This window comes from Gavia stellata, chromosome 22 (assembly GCF_030936135.1).
Source record: "Gavia stellata isolate bGavSte3 chromosome 22, bGavSte3.hap2, whole genome shotgun sequence".
NCBI classification, from domain to species: domain Eukaryota; kingdom Metazoa; phylum Chordata; class Aves; order Gaviiformes; family Gaviidae; genus Gavia; species Gavia stellata.
The window spans coordinates 6,539,136-6,547,885 of record NC_082615.1 but is presented as its reverse complement, the minus strand read 5'-3'; positions in this window follow the sequence as shown (position 1 = coordinate 6,547,885).

Below are 8,750 nucleotides of genomic sequence, written 5' to 3'. Positions count from 1 at the left end.
AATTTACAGGAAGTTACGGTTTAATCAGCAGTGCTTGAGCTGGTGTGATCCTGTGCGTGTGCATCATCCTGGTGCACCCAAGCTGCTGCTTTCTGCTCCTCGCAGATGGGCTGATTCTAATGCCTTTTCTGATTATTTCATTTGCTGGCAGGCTTGGGGTAAGTGACATAGCAGTTCTGCTCAGAAAGGGCAAAAACAGTTTACAATTTCTCCCCATTTTCACTCACATAACTTGAAAAATCTAATAGGTCCACTGAAAGGTAAGTCACAAAAATACTATCATAATTTGTACACCTTAAAGTGAATTTAGATTTAAAAACAAAACAAAAAAAAACTTTATCCAGGCTTCTTGTTATTTTCCTGAAAGCACAAGCCAGACTATTAATGGGATTGAGTAGTTTAGGATGTGTGCTGATACATAGCAGATTTTTGCTAGCAATGTTTATTTGAAACGGACAGTTGAAGGATTCATTGGAGTAAGCTGCTTGGCTTACTGTTGTGAGGAAAGGTATTAAGAATCCTTTTAGAGCTGCCATGCGTTAAAATACAGGAGAAATAGCAAAGAGGCAAAGCAAGGGAAGACTGGAACTCACGTGTTGTGCTTTCAATTATATTCTGAGCTGAGCAGGAGAGGATGGAAAGGCTCATGACATTCAGAACTAGGGTGTCTTTTTTGTGCTGTCAGAAAACCACTAGCAAGTAAAACTGTTGATGGGATGAGGTGTTCATGAAGGATGGAGTCTTCAATGAATGTCTGTAAGCAGCTTTTGAATGTAATGGGGAAAGAAATCCCTCTGTGTCTCTCCCTTTCAGGAATTGCCTTCAGAGCCTTTCTGTTACCCTTAGTCTGCCCATCAGCTGACAGTAATAATAATAGCCTGTTTCTGATCAGAGGATTCAGCTGCTGCCAAACTCCCTGAGTTTTGTGCCTACCTCTACTTTTCACTTGAACTCCCCTTGTCTGGGACCTGGTAGAAGCTTGCTGTCTCCAAGAGCTAATGCTTAATGCTTGGAAGCACTGAGGGCTCATTGGCCCTTATTAATGTTATTGCCAGTCAGGCTTTGGCAGTGCTCTCCCCTTCTCCTGCTTTATGCAGTCTCATTGGGATCTGGCACCGTAAAGTGCCCCTTCGCTGCAGGAGCTGAGCTGCTGTTAACTCTGGCTGCCAGGGCTTGAAAAAAATCCTGTCTTACAGCTATGCTGGCAGCATGTTCCCTAACCCTTGCAGACCTGTTTCTCTGCAGAGGAGAAAGTCTTGGATCACAACTAAAGAACAGCCCAAATTTTCCACATCTCAATACACATATTGGGTACCTAATATGGGATGCTGTTTTATAGTGGCCTGAGGTTTAGGTCAAATGCTTTCTTGTAACATGAGGTCTTTTATAAGGTTGCGTATCTGGTGCCAAAATTCTCTAGTCCTAGAAAAGCTTGGCCTGGGGCTCTTTTTTTTTTGTGTTTTTTGGTATTTTGTTTCAATAGTTAATGCAAGCTTTCCTCAGATGTTTAGCAACTGAATATTTGCTGAATTTGTCTAACAATTCTATTAGAAGAACATAATGTTGGAAGGAAAAGTACTTTTCATCTTAGTCATAAAGCCTGAGGCATGTCTGGTTAGTGAGAGAATGAAAATTTTTTTACAGCTTAATTGGTCTGTTTCTTAGAATATGGTTTGTATCTATTGCAGCTAGAATAAATGCATGCCTGGACTGTAGTCCTAAATTCAGCCTGCAAAGCATGTCACTGCCCATGTGGCCTTATGAACCGGGATGTCTTTAATAAGTGCAGGACTGGAATCTGGTGTTGAATTGCAACGGCTGAAGAATGAGACAGACTTTAGTGGAAGTTTTCTTCTAAAGCCTAACAGTCCTTGCTAAGCCACATTATTTGACTTCGTGATCTCTCTTAAGCAAAGGCCAAGGTTGTGTTGCAACTGTAGCTGATGCCCTGAGGTAAGCCATGTGGAGAAGACCGATTCCTTTGATAGCTGCTGCAAGCCCTTGGTCACAGAAAACTCGATGCCTTCACAAACAGCTGCAAGCCCCAAGTGCTTGGATTGTTTCCATGCAGCACATCGACCTCTTCCTCTGACATGATGGTGATGAGGAGTTCAACAAGCTTTCTAGATTAGGCACAACTTACAAGAGGACCAGTAAAACCCTGTGTGAAAAGGCTGCTGTAGCAGTAGGATAGCCCTTGAGATCATCCTGCTGTTGATTGATTTGCTCCAACTGTTGCTTGGGTAGAAATGGTCCCTCTCAAGCAGACCTCCTTGCCAAATGCATCTGGGTTGTGGTTTCTGGTCAAGGAAGGGCCTTTTCTTTGTGCTGCACCTGTGGAGATGGGTAGGCTGAGGTGGCCGGGCGTTCTCTGGGGGCAGCTGCAAGCTCTCCCATGATAACAGTAAATGGTTGCAGGGAAAATGGGATTGTTTCCTCCACTTGACTAGTTTATCCTCTACTTAGTCTTCCCCATGGCCTGGGAAGTAAACAACTGAAGTAAATGCTCTTCTTGGTGCGAGTCATCTTCCGCTGACTGGCTGCATGTAGCTGCAAGGCTGCATAGGCTTATGTGTCAGGAAAGAGGGCTGAGGCTGCGTCTGGATGTCAGCGGAGAGGGGTGAGTTTCTTCCCGAGTTTCTTCCCTTCTCGCCTGGGTGCTCCGCAGCCTTCCGAGAGGCGAGTCGTCATTACTTCTTACGCTTCCTCTCACTACAACCTTTGTTCAGAGACACATTTCCAGAGCAGGAGGGCTGAACCTGCCCTTTCACAGCTCTTGCAGGGTCTCAGCCCTCTCCTTTGCTTCGTCTCCGAGCCGTGACAGCCATGAGGCGGGGGGTCTGGCGGTGCTTAGGAAAAACGCCTCGCCTCGAGCGCTGCCCGCCCTCCTCCCCGGCGGCTCTGCCCTCCCCTCAGAGCGGGACGCGGCGCCTTTTCCCGCCCTTTCGCCCGTCTCGCGGAGGCGGCAGAGGGCGCTGGCCGCCATGGCCGCTCCCGTCAGGCGGCTCAGGGGAAGGCTGCGGTCGTGCCCTTAGGACAGCTTCCACGGGCGTGCCAGCCCTGGCACAGCCATCTCTCTAGAAGTATACCATTAAAAAGTTTCTCTTCTGTGATAATGGTGGAGCAAGGGCTATAGGAGTCCAGGGCAGTCCCAGGAAGCACCTTTGTCCCCTAGAAACATGCTTGGAGTGTCCTGGGTGAGGTCCAGATGTTGTTCGTGGCTGCTACTGTTGAATGCCACCTGAGCATGGTGTAAATACATAAAATACCTTTCCTTCCTGATACTTTACCCTCACACTGGGCCCCAGTATCAATCCCCTGCTCAGCAGAGGGTCAGCAATGCTTTTCCTCATACTGCCTTTGCAGCAGTCTCTGCATTTGCCAGCGAAAATAAGATTGTGAAAGCAGCAAAGGTGGGAGATGGGAAATTCAAGCAAGAAGTCTCTTCACAACCAGCTCTGAGCAGAAAAGGAGACCGCCCTGGTGCTGGGGGAAGTTGTACTGTGAAAGGTCAGTCAGCTCTGCCAGGGGCTCCAGAGGGACCGATTTTCTTGTCATGAAACGTTGTTGTGTAAACAAACTTCTCATTTCCCTCTTGCGTCTCAGGAAGATGCGCTTTTTATAAATGTTGACTGAACTGTGGGGATGGCAGGAGGAGGGTTGCTAAGAACGCAACAAAGACAGGAGACCTAAAAGACTCCTTGTACCTGTGGCCTGTTTCAGTAGAGAGGAAAGTAGCTAAAAAGGTACTTTGTGTGACTGTTACCATTGCACACCTCTTCCTCAGCTAAATTTGTAGAGACTGCTGCTCTCCAGCTCTTAGTGGCATAGCTTCTGTGTCCAGAGCTAAGTTATATTTTAAAATGGCTTTTTGGTGCGGGGTTTCTCTTTAAGATGGATGGTCCTGAACACATGCTGACAGCAGGCAGGGAGAGTCACCCTAGGAGGAAGGACCTGTATCTCCACAGGCAGAGCCCAGCCTGTCACTGACTCTTCCCCTTCAAAAGATACAATCTCTTCTTCCTGTACACTCCTGTGGCAAATGAGTCTGTATGTTATGTGCTTATTCCTAAAGAGACTCTGGATGTTGCTCATTTGTTTAAAGTCAATCTCCTGTTCTCTGCTTATGCTTAGGTCAGGAACTTCAAAAAATGAAGCTTGGATTCTGCTCGCACTTTCCTTCCTTAAAGGGAACTTAGCTTTATCAGATTGCTGTGCCTGAGCCCTTGAAAAACAGGCTGAGCTCTTAAAACCCAAATCTGCCACACAAGGACATCACTGAGCTGCTGAATGCCACCCCTAAGTCAGATGTTACAGCTCAAGTCCTGATGGAGGTAAGAGTCCAAAGAAGCAGAGAATATGCACGTTCAGGTAAAGACTTAGCGTTATTTTAGGAGAACCTGCTAGCTTAGGCGGTATATTGAGTTGAAAGCAGTTTAAGCTATTGCTGAGGGAGGTTTATTCCAAACTGCAAAGTCTGAAGATTATTGGATTTGGAAGAGTGTCTGTCCTGGTAGCCACACTTGAATTTGGTGGAAGTGTTCTTAAAGGGTGTGATTGTTCTGCAGACAAGTACATCCTCCTGTCTTTATTCTGACGCAGATAAGAGCAGATGAAATGCAGGCTTGTGACCAAAGGAGGTATGATAGCCCTTAATTGGTTTGATAGCCTGTGATGTTGCCACTGCTGGGCAGTTCGCTCGCAGTTCAGACCTGATTATATTTGCCTGTACTTTCATCATAGGAAGATATTTTGAATGCCAATGAACAGTAATGAGGACTTTAAAAAAATCTCTCTCAAGGAAATTCAATTCTGTCAAGTTAGGTCTATGAGGCACAGTTTCTGGAAATAATAAAACTTAAGCACTAAGTGGTAGTCACCTACTATGGAATTAACCTTTAAAAAAGACTGTTTTAATTTTATACTTAGTTGACTTGCTGGAGACTCCATGCAGACCCCTGCAGTTGGCAATGCCTCAGTCCTAAAGGCTCAGGAAGCACAGAAAGAAGCCTTTACTAAAAGCAATCTGAGAGTCCGAGCACTATGACTTCTGTCATGTGACATTCAGGGTCCATCCTTAAAAAGACTTGTTTTGACTATGGTAAGTGGGTCATAAGAATTTCAAAGTGGAATAATATCGTGTCATCTTTCTGAAGTGCATTGTGCTTTCAAAGACTAATCTTGGGTTGGATGGAAACCACTCCTAGTCTGTTTCAACTCTGTTTAATGATGTTGCGCAGGCAGATTCCTCCCTACTGTTCTCTGTGCCCATTCAACTGTTACTTAGAGGTTTGTTTGTTTGTTAAACCATTAGAAAACCCCGCTTGAGGGCAAGATCTTCATCTAGCAATTTTTTTTTAGTGCACAAGGAACTGCTAATTTCTCAGTAGCTCACATCACAGCCATGAATGAATGTATCAGAACTCTATGTGCCTCATTAGTTAATAACATGGGAGGCAGGTACCATCAACACCAGTAGATTTTCTTTGACGAGAAGCAGCAGAGAGTAGCTGTGATCTTTTCTTGTTTCGTAAGACTGAACAGACTTGGTTCAGCAGGCTCACTTGCTCACTGATGTGTTTGTCTTAGGACTGCTTATGCACAGAAAGGGAACTTTCCATTAGGATGTATACTGCATGGAAGTGACTCAAATTCTATAAACCATTTCCTTAAAGTGATATCTGTTGAGAAGTGTTGTTTACTTATGAGGATATCTCCTGTGCATAGGGAGAGATGAGACCTCTCGTAAAATGAATAGGGATCTATCTACAGAAGATTAAGGAAATGAAATATCTGCAGTGGAATAGAGCACGAGATACTGATAGGCTTGTTAATATTAAATGGGAGAAAATGTTCATCATCCTGTAAAATAAATGGCAAGTTTTGGAGGCAATCCCTTTGAGAAGAGTCTTTTGAGTGTGTCTTCTAATGCCTGGCTCGGCATACCACTCCCAGTTTTCCCCAGATCTTTGGTAGCAAAGCATAGTAAGAATGCCTGTGTTTGCGAAACTGTAAAGACAATATAACAGGGCACAAGAAGCATGAGTGGCCCAATATCACACTAAAGTTTCTGTTGTTCCACTATAGGATAATCTGCTTTTGACAGAGCATTTGTCATAGTTTCAAAATGAAACCTTCTTCTAGGTACTCTAACCTCTCTGTACTCTCCTCCTCCCAGAGCTTAGGAGCCCTAAAAGAGTTTGACATCTGTGGTGTCACTACTAAGAGCTGTTCTGCTCTCCTGTGTCAATTGTTCCTGCTTCCTTTCTTCTCCTAGTACATATTTATGCTTTTCAATTTTATTTTTAATTATGTTAAAATTTTGCTGAATCGGTCAACTCAGCCAATGCCTTATGGTCTTGCCTTATGATCTGGAGTATGTGAATAACCAGCAAGAGCAATTGCAGGCAAGCAGGCACACTCATTTAAGAGGAAGCTCACCATTAGATCGACTTACCTGTGAGATCAAACTGCACCAAGATGACCACCAGAACTGGTGCAAAGGAAACGACTGAGGAATATGGAAGACACTGGAAGGAAGGAGTCGCCCCTTTCAGATGGCAGTCATAAAGTCGGTTAAGCTGTAATATGAAACCTCATCCCTAGCTGCATGATTCCTTCTACCTTTATCTTTGCAAGCTTATTAGCATCTGCTGGGGATTTTCAGATGCCTGGGTGTAACCATTTCAGTCTGGACAATCTAACTTTCCACTTTGGTCCTTTGATTTATACTTCAGGGGCTATGATGCTTTCTGCAGAGAAGTAATTTCTCATGGGAGAACAGGCCCTGTGGGCAGCCACACACCAGGGCTGTAGCCCACACAATTGGAAAGTCTCTTGCATTCATGTATAATTGGTTTGAAAACCAGTTCAAATCCAGGGGATTTCACTGACTCAAATGAGTTCTGTATCAAACCCACAGTTCCCAGCTATGCAGAAAAGGAGAAGGGGAACAAGGACTGCTCCTTATTTGAGGCCACCCAGGCACCTCAGTGTGCCCAGTAAAAAGAAAGTATGATGTAAGCACAAGAGATCACATCCTCCTTATTTATACTCTAGCTAGCACAGGACACAACAGCAGTGAAGATGCAGTAGAATGACACATGGGCCTGTTTGCTGATTTCTAATCATGGCAGAGTTCCTGCTGTTGTCATTACTCTGTTCACAGTTGTTACCTGCTCTGGTTACCAAACTAGCAAGATTAAAGTTAGTACAGGCTTGCCTGGCCTTGCGTCTTCACTTTGCTCTTTTTAGACACTAACTACAGAGGTAGGTCAGGGGATTAAAAGGAGGAAGTCTGAGCTGCCTCTTAGCGTAGTGCAGAGTCTTTTCGGCTCAGACCCAGACGAAGTCCATCCCTCCAGTAGGGTGTAATACCATCTGTACAGTGTGTTGGTCTGTCATTTTGGCTGACCTCTGGGTAGAGGCCATGGGACGCTGGCTTCCCATGTAACAGGATCATCCAGCCTCATTGAATGGCAGACAACTGGGCAACAAAATGCTCCTGAAATATTCAAGGAGGCTGTTTTCAAACCTATGTAACTTAATTGTTTTGGTTTCTTCTTGCAGTCATGAATACTTTATTTGGCTTCTTCAGGTTATGCTGGGGAAGAGGACCTTTGGAGACCTTCTAGCCTATCTTAAAATAGCTGGAAGAAGGGAGCAGAGGCCTTACCAATTTGAAGCAGTGAGATGCCAGGAATTCTCTCTCAATAGCCTGGGGTACAGGCTTGAGGGAGAATGTTTTCTGTCAATATGAGGCAGCATGTGATATGGAAGGAGTAGAGTAAATATTTTATATTAATGGAATGAAACCTAGCGGGGCCGGGGGGGGAACCAACCACAAAAAAGAGGAAGATATTTTTAAACCAGCCTTATAGGCTGCAGAGTCCTGACTGGATTGTCAATTCCACTCGCTATAGAATGAAACCAAGAGGAGACCCTATTCATACATTTATCAAGTTTCATCTTAAAATTAGTTAGGAACAGCGTGACCAGCCCCCTCACCCAAACTACTAACAGACAAACAAGGTTGTTGTGAATTTATGCAAAGTGTTATCTCTCTGATCAATCATGACCAGTTTCTACTCTTTTATTCATGTGATTTAGCCATTTTTTTAAATTTAGTTACCTTCTTAGCTCTCTTTTCTGCAATGATACCAATGCTTTTATTTTATATAGTTGACTTAAGAAGAATTTGCAGTGAAAAGGTGGGTCTGATGTGTTACCACTCTCTAATAGCACTTTAAAATAATAGTGGCTGAATACTAGCTGAAGACACCTGATATTTTGCATAAATGAAGGAATCTTTAGGAAACTGGGGAGCCTTGTACTTTCTCAAGGATGTAGCCTCTTTTTTAAAGCCTTCTGTTTCTTCCATCGGCTGCTGGATTCCCCAGTCAAAGCTGTTTCTCCAAGGTAAAAGGGCTTTTAAGTCAGAGGAGCTGGCCAGCTGGAAATTCCTCTTGGTACTGGCATCTCTGGGTAGCACACAGCTGGCACAGATAGTGTTCTTCCCAGCTTCTTACCACACCCAGCACTGCCTTCTCAACCCTGTGTGTCTAGACAGAAATGGGCAGAGGAGACAAGGGCAGTGAAACTGGGAAAGTGCAAACAAGACTTTAGTTCGAAAGATGACTTAATTGTCATTGCATGTACCAAATGTTGAGGGTGCTGTGCGTGAGGGCAAGTTGCGTCAGTATTCATACTCTTGTCTGAAGTGAACCTGTCTTGTTATTGAACAATGACTT